The sequence below is a fragment of the Alligator sinensis genome, unplaced genomic scaffold, assembly GCF_000455745.1.
Source record: "Alligator sinensis unplaced genomic scaffold, ASM45574v1 scaffold444_1, whole genome shotgun sequence".
In the NCBI taxonomy this organism is placed as follows: domain Eukaryota; kingdom Metazoa; phylum Chordata; order Crocodylia; family Alligatoridae; genus Alligator; species Alligator sinensis.
This window is the reverse complement of record NW_005841886.1, coordinates 198,473-211,365: the sequence shown is the minus strand read 5'-3', so window position 1 is coordinate 211,365 and position 12,893 is coordinate 198,473. Positions and strand designations below refer to the sequence as shown.

The 12,893-nt window shown below is 47.1% G+C and overlaps 1 long non-coding RNA gene across 1 annotated transcript; it reads left to right on the top strand.

The window, feature by feature from the left end:
- The first annotated feature begins 4,457 nt into the window (after positions 1–4,457).
- LOC102372207 lies at positions 4,458–11,772 on the top strand. Its single transcript, XR_323132.3, has 3 exons — positions 4,458–4,606; positions 8,071–8,249; positions 11,395–11,772. It is a non-coding gene; the product is annotated as an uncharacterized LOC102372207 (long non-coding RNA).
- Positions 11,773–12,893: the final 1,121 nt, after the last annotated feature.

Here is a 12,893-nt window from a genome sequence, read left to right as displayed (position 1 = left end):
CTTACTGGACCAGCTGTACAGATACTGGTATCCTGGTTGGCTAGTTTAAAGCATCAGTCACTAGACATAGGCATAGGCAACGACCATTTTTGAAAACTATGGCCCCTGCCTGTCACCTGCATTCATCATCTCCCATCTCCACTGGGAACTGAAAAAGGTGCTTTGCCCAGTGCTTAGATTTGGATCTCTAGGGGCCTTGAGCAGCTCATTACACTTTGAGCTGCTCAAATGTTGATTAAACATTAATTAAATGTTAATTATACATTAATTTTAGGTGGCTCCTGGAAATCTTAATCCCTGGATTGTCCACAAATTAACATCTGAAACTAGTTTTAAGCACACATTAGGTAGGTATAGAAGCCTGTCCTGGCTCACCTGCCATCTAGTGGCATCTCACAGCTGTGCAGGTGGAGACTGTCAGAGAACGTTTGTAGCCTTAGGATGTGTTAGTGCTAACCAATGTGTTAGAGCTAACTTGAGTTTGAAGCAGTCACATCCTAAGGCTAAAAACCTTCTCTGACCGTCCCCCACCTGCACAGCTGGCAGGTGAGCCAGGTTCCCCACCTGCACTAGACCGCAGGGGAGCCAGGACAGGCTTCTATGTATGCCTGCCTAATGTGTGCTTAAAACTAGTTTCAGATGTTAATTTGTGGACAATCCAGGGATTAAGATTTCCAGGAGCCACCTAAAATTAATGTATAACAAGACCCTAGGTCTAACATCCCCATTGCCAAGGTGAATGTGGATGCAGAGTGCATGGGCAGGGATATTTGCCTCAGCAGCAGGACTAAGCCCTTTACTGTTGTAGGGAGATATACCCTCTGTGTTGCACTGTACAGAAGCTCATGAGGTGCTGAAATAAGAGAGTCTGAAACTAACTGTAGTTGCTTTACAGTATGCTTTGCTTTGTATGATGGCTGCAGGGGCCAGCTCTCTTGGTGAGAAGAGAGACCTGCTCACTACACTCTAGCCCTTGCTAAGGCTGCTGATGAGGTGGAGTGGGATGCTCCTTAAGTGAGTCAGCCTCTTGAATGCAATAAGACCAGGAGTGTAGTGCTCAGCAGAGCCAATGTTACACCTCCCTACCATGGTTCTAATGGGACTGAGGTTCCCAAAATGTGGGGGTGAATCTACTGTAGGTGTGCCCTCTGTGGCTGCTCCTGAGTATGCCAGAGACAGGCATTTCAAGAGCAGCCGTGAAGGGACACCCCAAAAGTAGCTTCATGGTGGCATTTCTAGGTGTGGCTTATGTGAGTAGGTGCAGGTGGGTGGGACTTTCTCAGTAGATCAGGTGGAAGCTGTGGGTGGCATACACAAAACTTTAGATGTCCACCTCTGCTTTGTTGCCAAGAGTGACTCTAGCTGGCTTGGATCTCAATTGGTAAAGTTGTTCCCTTTCCCTCCACCGCTTTTTGTGCTCAGATGGCACCAGCTCAGGCTTGCATTTCTTCACATAAAGGGCTACTGGTAGTTTGTTTAGCACCTTGCACTTCCCATGCTAGTTTTAACACCATTGGGCTCTCCTCGCAATCACCCAGAACTGACACAAAGTCAAGGTCAGGTCAGGTACTTAGTGTTGGCACATGTTGGCCTTTCCTGTTATCCCACAGGGACTCCTTAGGGGAGAGGTCAGAATCACACCAGGTTACTGTCAGATGGAAAACTCCAATTGCAAAGAGCAAAGTCCCCAGCAGAGCCCTGGGAAACTGAGTCATGGTGGATTGGGAGTTGAGGCAAGTCCAGAAGCACTAGGAAATGCCATTTAGGCATTGATCTTTCTGGAGCAGGTTGTAATATGGGGCTAGGAGACAAACAGTGATCTCTATTAATTTGGGCAGGTGTCTGGGACCTGTGTCAGGCCACATGTGTTGCACCTGTTGGTTTCTGGCATACATATAGCCTCCAATGTTAGGGCATGTCTGTCTGACTTTTCTTGCCACCTGTCTCTTCCATGGCCCATAAAGCTCTCCTCCCTGATTGGCTTGGTGTTTAGACACCACTCCTGGGGTGAGATCGTCTGCTCCCAACCCCAAAGGCAGAGTTTTTGGAGTTGTCTGTCCCACTTAAGGAGAAGCTGATCATTCCTACAAGGGAAGGCAGGAAATAAAACCTGCTGCAAAGGTACTTCAGGGAAAGGCAAAGGCAGCTCCCAACAGATGTTACCCAGTGGACTATGCCGGTAATGGGCTGTGGAGTAACTGGGTCTACACTGCATGGATTAGTCTCCATTCCTCTACTTCTACCCTTTCCTCTGCTTGTTCATCCTTTTGTCTTTCTAACTTGGGGACATAGGAAGCTGTTATCATTTTGGTGTCATCCAGGCACTTCAGTATGTGAGGAAGACTGGTTTCCTATCACTGGAACATTTGACATTCCACTGGGTTGAGCTCTGGGAAATCATCTCACTGGAAATGGGGGACTACAGGGTGAAGGAGGCAGAGAAAGGTAGTTAGCTGTGTTAGTCTGAAGTCGGATAGAAGGCAGGGTAGATTTGCATCATATAGATTACTAAATCAGAGATGTATAGCAAAAACTTATATAAGAGGAGGAAGCAGCCAGCAAGGTCTATTTCAGTTCAGACTTATCTGAACTTTTGATCAAATATAACCATAGCCTGGGAGGGGGAATGCCACAGTGAAATAAGGCAGTTCTCTTTTTTTTTTTCTCCTTGGTCACCCTGAGTGTCTGTCTATACATGTGCTCCTGGGGTGGGGTGCGGTGCATTTTAATTAGAGCGGCTCTAATTAACACACTGCAGTGTCTCATGTATTCAGCATCCCAAGTTTCAAAATGGTGGTGGGGACACTTTAACTAAGGCTCATTCCCTATATTATCAGCTTCATTCCCCAGGAACAGTCTATTTGTGTTGCCTCCCATGGCCTTGATTAGAAAATGACAAAAGCTTTGTGTTAATTAGACACACAGGAACATAATTGCAATTAAACCCAAACAAACTACTGAATCAGATGAGAAAATTGCCCTGGGATGGTGTATGTTTTAGAGCCGAGGCACAGAGCTCCCAGGCAGGCTGCACAGCAGGAGACATGCCGCTGGCAAAACATTTAGCCTGCTGAATAAAATATAAGGCCAGTGCTAAAAACAGCAAAGAAGCTAGAATCAGTTTAGGTTGGTTTTGTCTCAGGGAATTCCCTTGGAACTGAAGAGAGAACTTTGCAAGATGTTTGCAATGTGGCTTGTGGTCTTCTGAAATACCCTGCAAAATTTTCCAGGCTCAGATCTGGGGACAGCCCCACTAGTGCACTCTGTCTGCTTTGCTGATTTTGGATGCTGCGCTGAAATCCTTTTTTTTTTTGTTGGAGAACAACCAAAACAGCCAGAATGAAGCAGAAGGCCTAGCTCTGAATTCAGGGAAAGGCTTTCTCCTTCTCCACCCCAGTTCATATCTTCTTTAAGCAAAGCTGGGATAGGTACCAGTTTCATGTTAGGATCATCAGGGACAACTTAAGTATGCTCCTTGGTAAAAAGTTTGACAAATTTCTCCGAATGTGTGATATTTACTCCAATCCGTACTTCTAAATCAAACTTTAGAAATGCCTAAGCCAGAAGAAAATAATTACAATCTATTCATTCATACATCCAACTAGCCATATACCTCCCCAGTGCCCTTAAAGTACCTCTCACCATTGCATCTCAGCTCTACACATCCATAGTTGTTATAGGACTGCACTGTATACATCCATCTGAAAACAATAGCTTTCTACTCCATAGCAGGCAGGAAACGTTTCTTCTTTGGCAGTTTAATAACCTCAGGGTCAGCCCTTCTCTAAGCACAGCCTTGATGCTTGGTCTTCCCACAGCTAACACAGCAGCCAGTTTCTAGGATTGGCATTCTCCAAGTGTATTCATTCACAGTCCAAAATCCAGTTAATTAGGCTGCAGTCAATAATCCATAACAAAATTAGAAGAGATTTTTCTCTAGCAAAGGCTAGGACAAACGACAACTTTAAATCAATATTTAGAAAAACAGGAGTCCAACATGTGGCATGCAAACCAACACTGATGTAATATATAGATTCAGAGACGTTTAAGACTGGAAGGTACCTCTTAAGATCATCAGGTCTAGCCCCCCTCCTCTGGGCAGGAAGGACTGCTGGGGTCATATAACCCCAACAAGGTGTGCGTCCAGTCTCCTTTTGAAGATCTCCAGGGTAGGTGCCTACACTGGGGGCATAGCCACACATGCAGACACATGCACATGCAGCAGCTCAAATAGGATTGGCACAAATTTGAACCAGGGATTTTTGTCTCAGCACATATGCCCGGGCATACACTTTGGTGTGAGGCATATTGTGCCACTTGGGGAAAAATAACCCTGCCCAGCTCCTCCTGGATCTGCAGCCAGGGTGAACTAGAGCCTGGGGCCAGCACCTGTGCTGGCCCCAGTAGTATAAAAACCTGCCCTGTGAACAGCTCAGGACTACTCGCTCTCAGGATTTCCTGGGGGAGGATCCTCTGGGAGGAACTTGGCCATGGCCCTTCCTGTCCCAGGCTGCTGCTAGCTTGGTCTCAGGAGCTTCTGGGGAGAGGATGGCTAGGCCCCTTCCTGCCTGTGGCTACTGCTATCTTGTTCTCAGAGCTTTTGGGGGTAAGTTGGTCACACCCTTTCCTGCCTTGGGCTGCTGTTATTGCTCCTCCTGGGGGAGTCCTCTGCTGCACACCATTGCCCTCCCTGGGGGGGGACCAACCCTGAGCTTCTGCACCCCTGTTCTGGCCTGCTACCCAGCCCACCACCAAGCTGAGGTTGGGGGACAGCCTGGGGAGGGATTCTGCACTGCCTGTGGGCCCCTCTCCCACCATTACTGCTGGAGCCTAAAGGTGCCTTGCCACCCCCCACCTTCACCTCCACTCTTACCTGAAGCACACCCTGAGTGGCTGAACTGGATGGATGCTATTATTGCTGCTGTTGCTGCTGCTATTTGTTCTGTTAGTGCTCCATCTCAGGAGAGAGGGAGATTCCCTGCTGTACTACCTTGCACCACTCAACACCACACCTGCACTGGATTACTCCCTAATTGACTGATTGCTCCTGCCTTCCCCCACAGCTGTCTCACTGCATCTGATCCTGCTTTGTTTTCCTGTCTATTGTTCTGCTGCTGAGTGCCTGGCTGGAGGCCTGAGGGGCTCCTGGACTGATTTTCAACAAACATAACCCCTCCGCTGCTCTAGCCATCTTTTACATCTGCCTCAGCAGCCTTTCCTGTATAATTTGTTGCTCTTTTGTGATAAGTTCTGTGGTCCACTCCCCCTGCCCTGGTGTCTGTTATTTGGCTGAGTAAGTCATCTCAAGTCTCCTCAACCCTTGTGTGTGTTAGCCCTCCTAGTCTTTATCCTGTGGGGCTATAGCTCGGTGAGCTCCTGCCCCTGTTAGATTCACCAGCCCCACTGTTTATCTTGGTTTTCTTTACTGTTTTCCCTTCCCTCATGTGAAACAATGGCAGGGGACAAACTTTCTTGGGGGAGGGGCAGATGTCCCTACAGAGCTTTCTGCAGCCCCCACTATGGGGGCAGATCCTGGCCAAGTCCCCAAGGGGATGCATGCCCCTGCAGCCCCCACCCTGGAGGCAGAGACTGACCAACCTCCTCTGGAGGTAGAGAAGCCTGAAACCTCCACTGGAGGGGGCAGACCATGAGGGACCAAGGGCACAGGGAGTGGGAAGGGCTCCTCTTCTGCCTCCTCCACAGATAGGGGTGGGAAGGGCAAGGGCCCCACCCCCATGCCTAGACCACCAGTGCCTGAGGGGACCAGGTGTGCTACACCAGCCAGCACACCCACTCAGCCTGTCTCTGGCCTTAGCCCCCTGGCCCCACCAATGTGGCCCCCCAGCAGGGGAACCACCGCTATGCACAGGTGGCTGAGGGGTGACCTGAAGCCATGGGGCCTGGATCCTCCGCCACTGACCCTTCCAGCTCGGGAAGCAGGGCCCGCTTTCTGGCATTTGCCCTCAAGCATGGGCTGAAGTGCCAGCTACCCAAGTGGGAGAACCTGCACTTTGAGACCTGGGTGCAGACCCTGGCTCAGGTAGTGGGGGGGGGCCCAAGATTGTGGTGGCCTCCCACTTTCATGGCAAAGGGGTCCTTTTCCTTGCCTTGGAGGCCACCTCCTTATATCCCTAATTGGGCCCTGCTCCCCCAGCTCCAAACCCTGGGGAGAGTTATCTCCCTGGTGGTGGCCCTCTTGTTGGGGTTCCAAGACCGCAATCTCCGCCACATGTGCTCTTTCAGCCAGGTTATGATCCAGCTGGTGGTGGGAACACTGCTGGAGGCTGAGGGGTGCCTCATGATTCATTTTCAGGGGGCCTTGGTGAGGGTTTTCTATATACTGGGGGACCTGCAGTGCTTCCATTGCTGTGCCCCACAGCACTTGCATCAGGAGTGCCCCCTGGGCCAGGAAGAGAGAGCATCCACAGGTCCCACTGGTGAGAGGGATGCCCCTGCCACCAGTACCCCTCCTCCCTCAGGCCCCCTGGGCATCCCAGCCACATCATCTAGCCCTCCTGTGAGCTTAGGGGACCCTGCCCCCAAATCAAATTTGGTGGGGTCCTGGGGAGGGCAGCAGCAGCCAAGGGGAGAGAGGGAGTGAGGTTCCCCCTGCCCCTAGTCATGCCCCTGCTGTAGCTGCCCCAGCCCCCCAACCCTCACCTTCTATTGGAGCCTGTCCACCTGAGGACCACCCCATGGCTAAGTGGGTGTAGGTCCCCTCCAGGCATAAAGCCAAGAGGAAGGCCTGGGTGCAGCTGGAGCCCTCTGATGTGGAGGACTCCTCCCCTCTTTCCCCCCCCCCCCCCTGACCACCACATGGTGGGGAAATAGCAGCCCAGCTTCCTCTGGGAAAGATCAAGTGGGTGATCCCTGTGGAGGAGGTTTCAGGACTGGTGAACAGTCCTGAACAGGAGCCCATGAAGTCCTTCACTCCACTGGTCACGGCCTACCCCCTGAGATCACGGGTGTTGAGGCTGAGGCCTTGGCCGACCCAAAGGAAGATCCGGCACTGGTGCCCTGCTTTGATCTGGGGGAAGAGAGGGGCACTGGGGCTCACCCCAGTGAGTCCCAAGGGGGGAGGTCACCTTTCCCAGGACCCTGAGGCAGACCCTGAAGCCACCTTGGTGCCTGATGGGTCTCCTCTCTCCCCCTCCCAGAAAAACCTTACTTTCAGCTTGCCCCATGGTTCTGCACCAGAGGGGGTCAGGGTGGGGTACCCTAATCAATAGACCGATCCTGTCAGGGACCCTGTGCAGACCCCCTGGGGCTCCAGCTCTACCCTACCATCGTGTGAAAGAGCCTTACCCCCACCCCTGTCCCAAAGGGTGCAGAGGTCTCCCACTCCCAACTGAACTCTGGGGTCTTAGACTGGGGGGTTCAGACAGTGCCTAAGGAGCCTGCCGTGCCCCAGGACAAGGAGGAGGATACCCTAGACCCTGCGGACCTCTTGGTCCTGGCAGTCACTTGCATTTCTTGATGCTTCCTTAGCCTGACAAAGGGTCAGGGTTTATACCTGACAGCTTGCAAAGAAGAATGTTTCCAATTATTTCAGTTGATCTAATAAAAGATATCAGATTTACCCAAAGAACCTTGTTTGCTTATATCCTTAGACCAACATGGCTACAATCTATACTCCTGGTCAAGGGCTGCGATCTTTTCCTTGTTCCATTCATAGCATCTGATGAAGCAGGTGGTTGCCTATGAAAACGTATGCATTTTTAATGAGTTTGTCTATAAGGTGGTACCCTGCTCCACCTTCTGTCTGATTTCAGGCTAACTTGGCTAAATATCTCTGTGCTCCCCCACTACCAGGTGGTGAGATAGTGATAGCCCATATTGTGGGCATCTACTCTGGAACAGCTGCACATCTGTCCATTCTAGGTTCTAGTATAAAAAACCTGGTGTAGAAAACGGGTATGGAAATGTATTATGTGTCCAGACCCTGTGATGCATAAAGCAGCTCTAAGCAAGATTAGTAATGTCTCTGTTCAGAGCAATATGTTTCAGGGGGTCCATTTGAAGTCATGACTCATCCTTTTTTCCTTGTTCTCATTTGTTCTTATTCAACAGCCATTGACACTGATAGTGAGACTCCTTCAATGGGGCCCATCATGCACAGGTGGTTGGTATGTGTGTTTGAAACAGAGCACATGTCCTGTTTTCAAAGTAGAAGTTGCTTCTCCCAGAGGACTGCGAATATAAATTGCAGAGATTGAAAAATGTCGTAAGATGCCCACAGCTTGCGTTTTGTAAGTACTAGTATTTAAGCAAGTACAAATGCAGCCAGAATAGCATGCCAGCTGTAGGAGGAGCAGAAAAACTTTTTTCCACAACTCCATCTGAGAACATTACAAACCTCCTGTAACATCTTCTCTCTACAACATACCCATTTGTTATATTCACTGTAGGGCCAAATGTTGTCAAGTCATTTTAACTTATCCCACTAAGGGCATAAAGCTGAGAAGACCATGAATTATAGGGTCCCCTGTAGTAGGACTCAGCAAGCAGGACACTGTTAATCTTTCCTTTGCTACTCATTTTTGTTCTGTTTATAATAAATCCACATGCCCTTTGTTGCTGAGACTGCAGGCAGTTTAGCCAGAAGAGGGGGAGGAGGGAAATAATCCACTGCAGATCACCATGTTCAAGCATAAAATAAGGGTTTTTTTTGCCTGGGCCTATGCTATAAATTTGGTGACTGCTACAACAACTGCATTTGACTATCCTGCACTAAATCTAAGAATACAGTAGCTGGCTCTGGGATATAATGTGAAAAGCAAATGGATTCTGTACAATTGTATTGCAACCAAGAATACAGCCAGATTATGGCATGTGCATCTTCTTCTGGAGTTAATTGTGGTAAGACTGAGCTGGCTCCCTTGGAAATCAACAGGAGCTTGAAATGCCCCCTTTAACATTGTCTAAACAAAAAGTTGTATTTTGTTAAGAATGGTCTCCAGCAGTGGGGAGTGGAAAAGGTTTTAGAGGAAGAGTCTACTAACAGGTTATACCTAGTATGATCCCTCCACTGTCATGCCTTCCCTGGCATCATCCATTGTTGTTTTATGAATTTCAGAGCATACATCCCTGGCAGTTTTATTCAGTAAAGCCCAGTGGATATGCTCTCTGAATTTGTTTAATCCCTTTTTGAACCCAATTATACTATCTGCCTCTATAGCCTCCTGTGGTAACAAGTTCCACAAGTTAATTATGAGCAGTATTTAAAAAAAATAAAAATAAAAAATCCTTCCTCTTGTTTGTTCTAAACCAAGTGTTGGCAGTGGTTTTTGGGCAGAGCACAACCTCAACTTGTAAGATGTTGGCGTGGCAGGTGTGGATGGCGGGGGAGCTGTGAGGTGCCTGATCCTTGTTAGGGTGGTACACTCCCAGGTTTTTACCTGCTGTCTGCAGTGACCCACTTACTAGCTGCCTGCTAGAGCCAGCCCAGGCTCTGGGCAGGCCCTTTCTGCATGGCACAGAGCCCAGACTGCTCTTAACAGGTGATGGGGAGACTGCAAGCAGCTGCACTGAAGTCTGTGTTGCCCCGGCTTGGCTCATTGTGGACAGCAGGGAAAGGGCCATGCCTGCACTGCCACAACAAGGTTGGGCCCGTTATGGTTCTTCCACCATCCATCCTGAGACATGCATGTGTTCAGTTCCTCCTGGGATGACAACTGCTCCATACCCCTGATCACCTTCATCGCCCTTCTCTATACCATTTCCAATTCCACCCCAACCTTTTTTAAGATATGGAAAACAAAATTACTTGCAGTGTGCAAGATGCGGGCACACCATGGATTTATACAGTGGCTTCATAATGTTTTTTTGTTTTGTTTTCAATTCCTTAATGATGCCCAACATCTTATTTGCTTTGTTGGTTGCCAGTATGTGCTGAGCTGATGTTTTTAGAGAATTATCTACAATGGCTCCGAGGTTTCTTTCCTGAGTTGTGATGGTTAATTCAAAGATCAGCATTGTGCATGTATTGATAGTTGAGATTCTTTTCCCCACGTGCAATACTTTGCACTTGTTGACATCCTTAGCTCATAATGACTTTTAATTTTGAAATGTAAACAGAATTATAGTAAAAAAAAAAAAAAAAAAAAGTTTTATTGACCCAAGACAGATGTTTTTCAGATTTTCTGTTCATGAAAATTTTTGAGGAATTTGTTTTTTAATCCTACTTTTGGGACAGGAAAAATGGTTGGAATCCTGAAAATTTTCAAAGAACTAGAACACTGTTTCTGCCCACCTCTGCTTTGGAGATGCCAGATTTGGTACCCAGGATATCAGATAATGGAAAGTCCAGGGACGCACCTGGAAGTGCCAGCGGTGCTTCTCCTGGCACCCCCACTCCCTGGCTGGCACTCTCAGGTCGGGGTAACAGTGCTCTCGCCTATCCCCCCTGCCCATTGCCTTAGGGGGATGTCACTGCCTGTCGGGGGGTGCACCAGCACTCTCGGGGTACACATGCACCCCTTATGTGTTGCCACTGGGGGCCGCCATGGAAAACTGAGGAGAAGTACAACAGGACGTGGAACAGAACCACTGCCACCAACCCCAGAAAACATTGTAGGTGAGGACACCTTTTAGAGGAAGGAATGGCAAGGGGGGGGGGGGGGAGTCCATAGCTAATACATCATTGGAGAATGGCCAAGGACATAGTTCATGGAAGTGCTGGGCCAACAAGAGAAAGTAATAAAGATGCAGTGGTGGAAACGTTTCACCTGTTTCTCTCATAAGAGATGCTGATAAAGAAGATTCATGGAGTAGAATGATAGCCGTCCTGAAAACCAGGTTTATCTCAAACTGGTTTTGGCCACTTTCAAACTAGTTTATGTGCACTGAACATCTGCTCTGTTACAGGTTTAAACCAGTTTCTGATCACTTAAACTGGTTTATGTGTAATGTCTGTCCCTAGTCTTAGAGAACAGGATCACAAGTATAAACTGAAGTCGGGCATACTAAGGTGATCAAGTTGAATTGTTGGCATCTTTATCATCCCAAATACTCTTTTTGGGGTTTGTCTGCATGGGAAATTGACCAGACTAGCTACTCTAACATAACCCCTATGTAAACATGCTGTTACATTACAATCACTTATTACAGAATACATTCTCAAATTGAAGTAATTATTCCAGAATAAAAATAACTTTTTTTTTTATTCCTGAAATTAATATTTAATGGTAGTGTTTGGAAAAGCCCTGAATGAGGAATATCCACTCTTCCCTGTACTACGCTTATTTGTCCTGCTTTCTTATGTTAATTGTCTTGCATCTAAGAGTGGTGCTTCCTGTGGCTCATCTGTGTTTGCAAGTACTAGATTGCATAATTGCTGTCATTCATTCAACTCTTATCAAAAGTGACTCTGTGTACTGATTTCATTTGTTACAGCTCCCAGCAGGCCTACTGGGCACATGTCTGCTGTTAAGCAGTGAAGAGGAAAAGTTCTCTTCCTGGGGAAAGTAGCATATTTTTGCGTGAGGGCAGATAGTGACCACGCAAGGTCTCACAGGTCATAGCTTATAACTTCACCTGACAGCTGTATTTAATTATTGTTGCAATGCAATGAGACAGTTACTACCTTGACAAGAGACACAACAGATTCCACCACAGAAACTGTCTGTGATGTGTGGCAGGAGAACTAGAGATTAAATGAATCCTGGATTCAAGCCACTGCCTGTTTTGCAATCTGATTGTGATGATTCATTTGCATTGAGGCATCACCTCAAGGCCCTGTTAAGTGATCAGCACTTCATCATGTAAGGCACTTTGCACACAAAATTAAAGATGCAGGTCCATGACCTTAAGATCTTATGCCCATGATTCTGAAAGGAATTGAGGTCTGTAATGCATTGAAATTCAGTGGGATTTAATCACTTACCTAAGCTTGGACCTAACATTTCCTCTTAAAGGAAACTCTGTTTCAATTTTGTATTGTTCCAGAATGTAAAAAAAAAAGGGGGGGGGGGTGGGGAGGGGAGGCAAAAAACTGAAATTGTTTCCCATTTCCCATGAAGCAACATTAATGCTTTTGGGGGGAAAAAAAATCACGTTTTTTCTCAAATGAAAATCTCAGAAAACTGCACATTTCTGGTCCGCAGTGTTTTGACACATTTTATTTATTTATTTTATTTTCAATCATGTCAAACCATTCTACTTGCACGCTTTGCTGAACTGGATTACATGAGGAGAGAAATAGTCCAGTAGCACAACTAAGAGTGGTACAACTGGGGCACCAGCCCTGAGTGCTGTCTTGCAGGGGGCACAAAAATAGCAGCAGTCGCTGCTGCTCTCCCAGCCACTGCACTGTTGGTGCGGCCCAGGTCACAAAAGTGCCTAATGTCCAGGGATCCTGGGTTTTCTCTGATTTAAAAAAAAAAAAAAAAAAAAAATCCCCAATTTTTGGTTTAAAAAAAATAAAATAAAAAAGTAACCCCAAATCCACATTTTTCTGTGATTTAAATGAAATGCCACTAATATATAGATATACATAAAAGTGGTGTTTCATTTTAATCATGGAAAAATATGGATTTGGGTTGCTTTTTTTTTTTTTTTTTAACTGAAAATTGGGGATTTTTTTTTTTTTAAATCAGAGAAAACCAGGATCCCTGCTAATTACACCTCCTAAAATAACCTACAGTGTTCAGCTGCACCAGACCTTGGAGAAGATGGCAGATTTATCAGACTCTGGGAAGCAAGCAGCTCAAAAGGTTTAAATTGAGAAATTCTGGCCCCTCTCCCTCTGTGCAATGTTGTTTGGACTGGAGCTGATTTAAAAAAAGGAGGCGGGGAAGGTAGATATGTTGTTCATTCTGCTTTTTTTTTTCTCAGGAGATCAGAAGGAACTTGTTGCATATTGGAAAATACTATTTCTTCTGCACATGACAGTC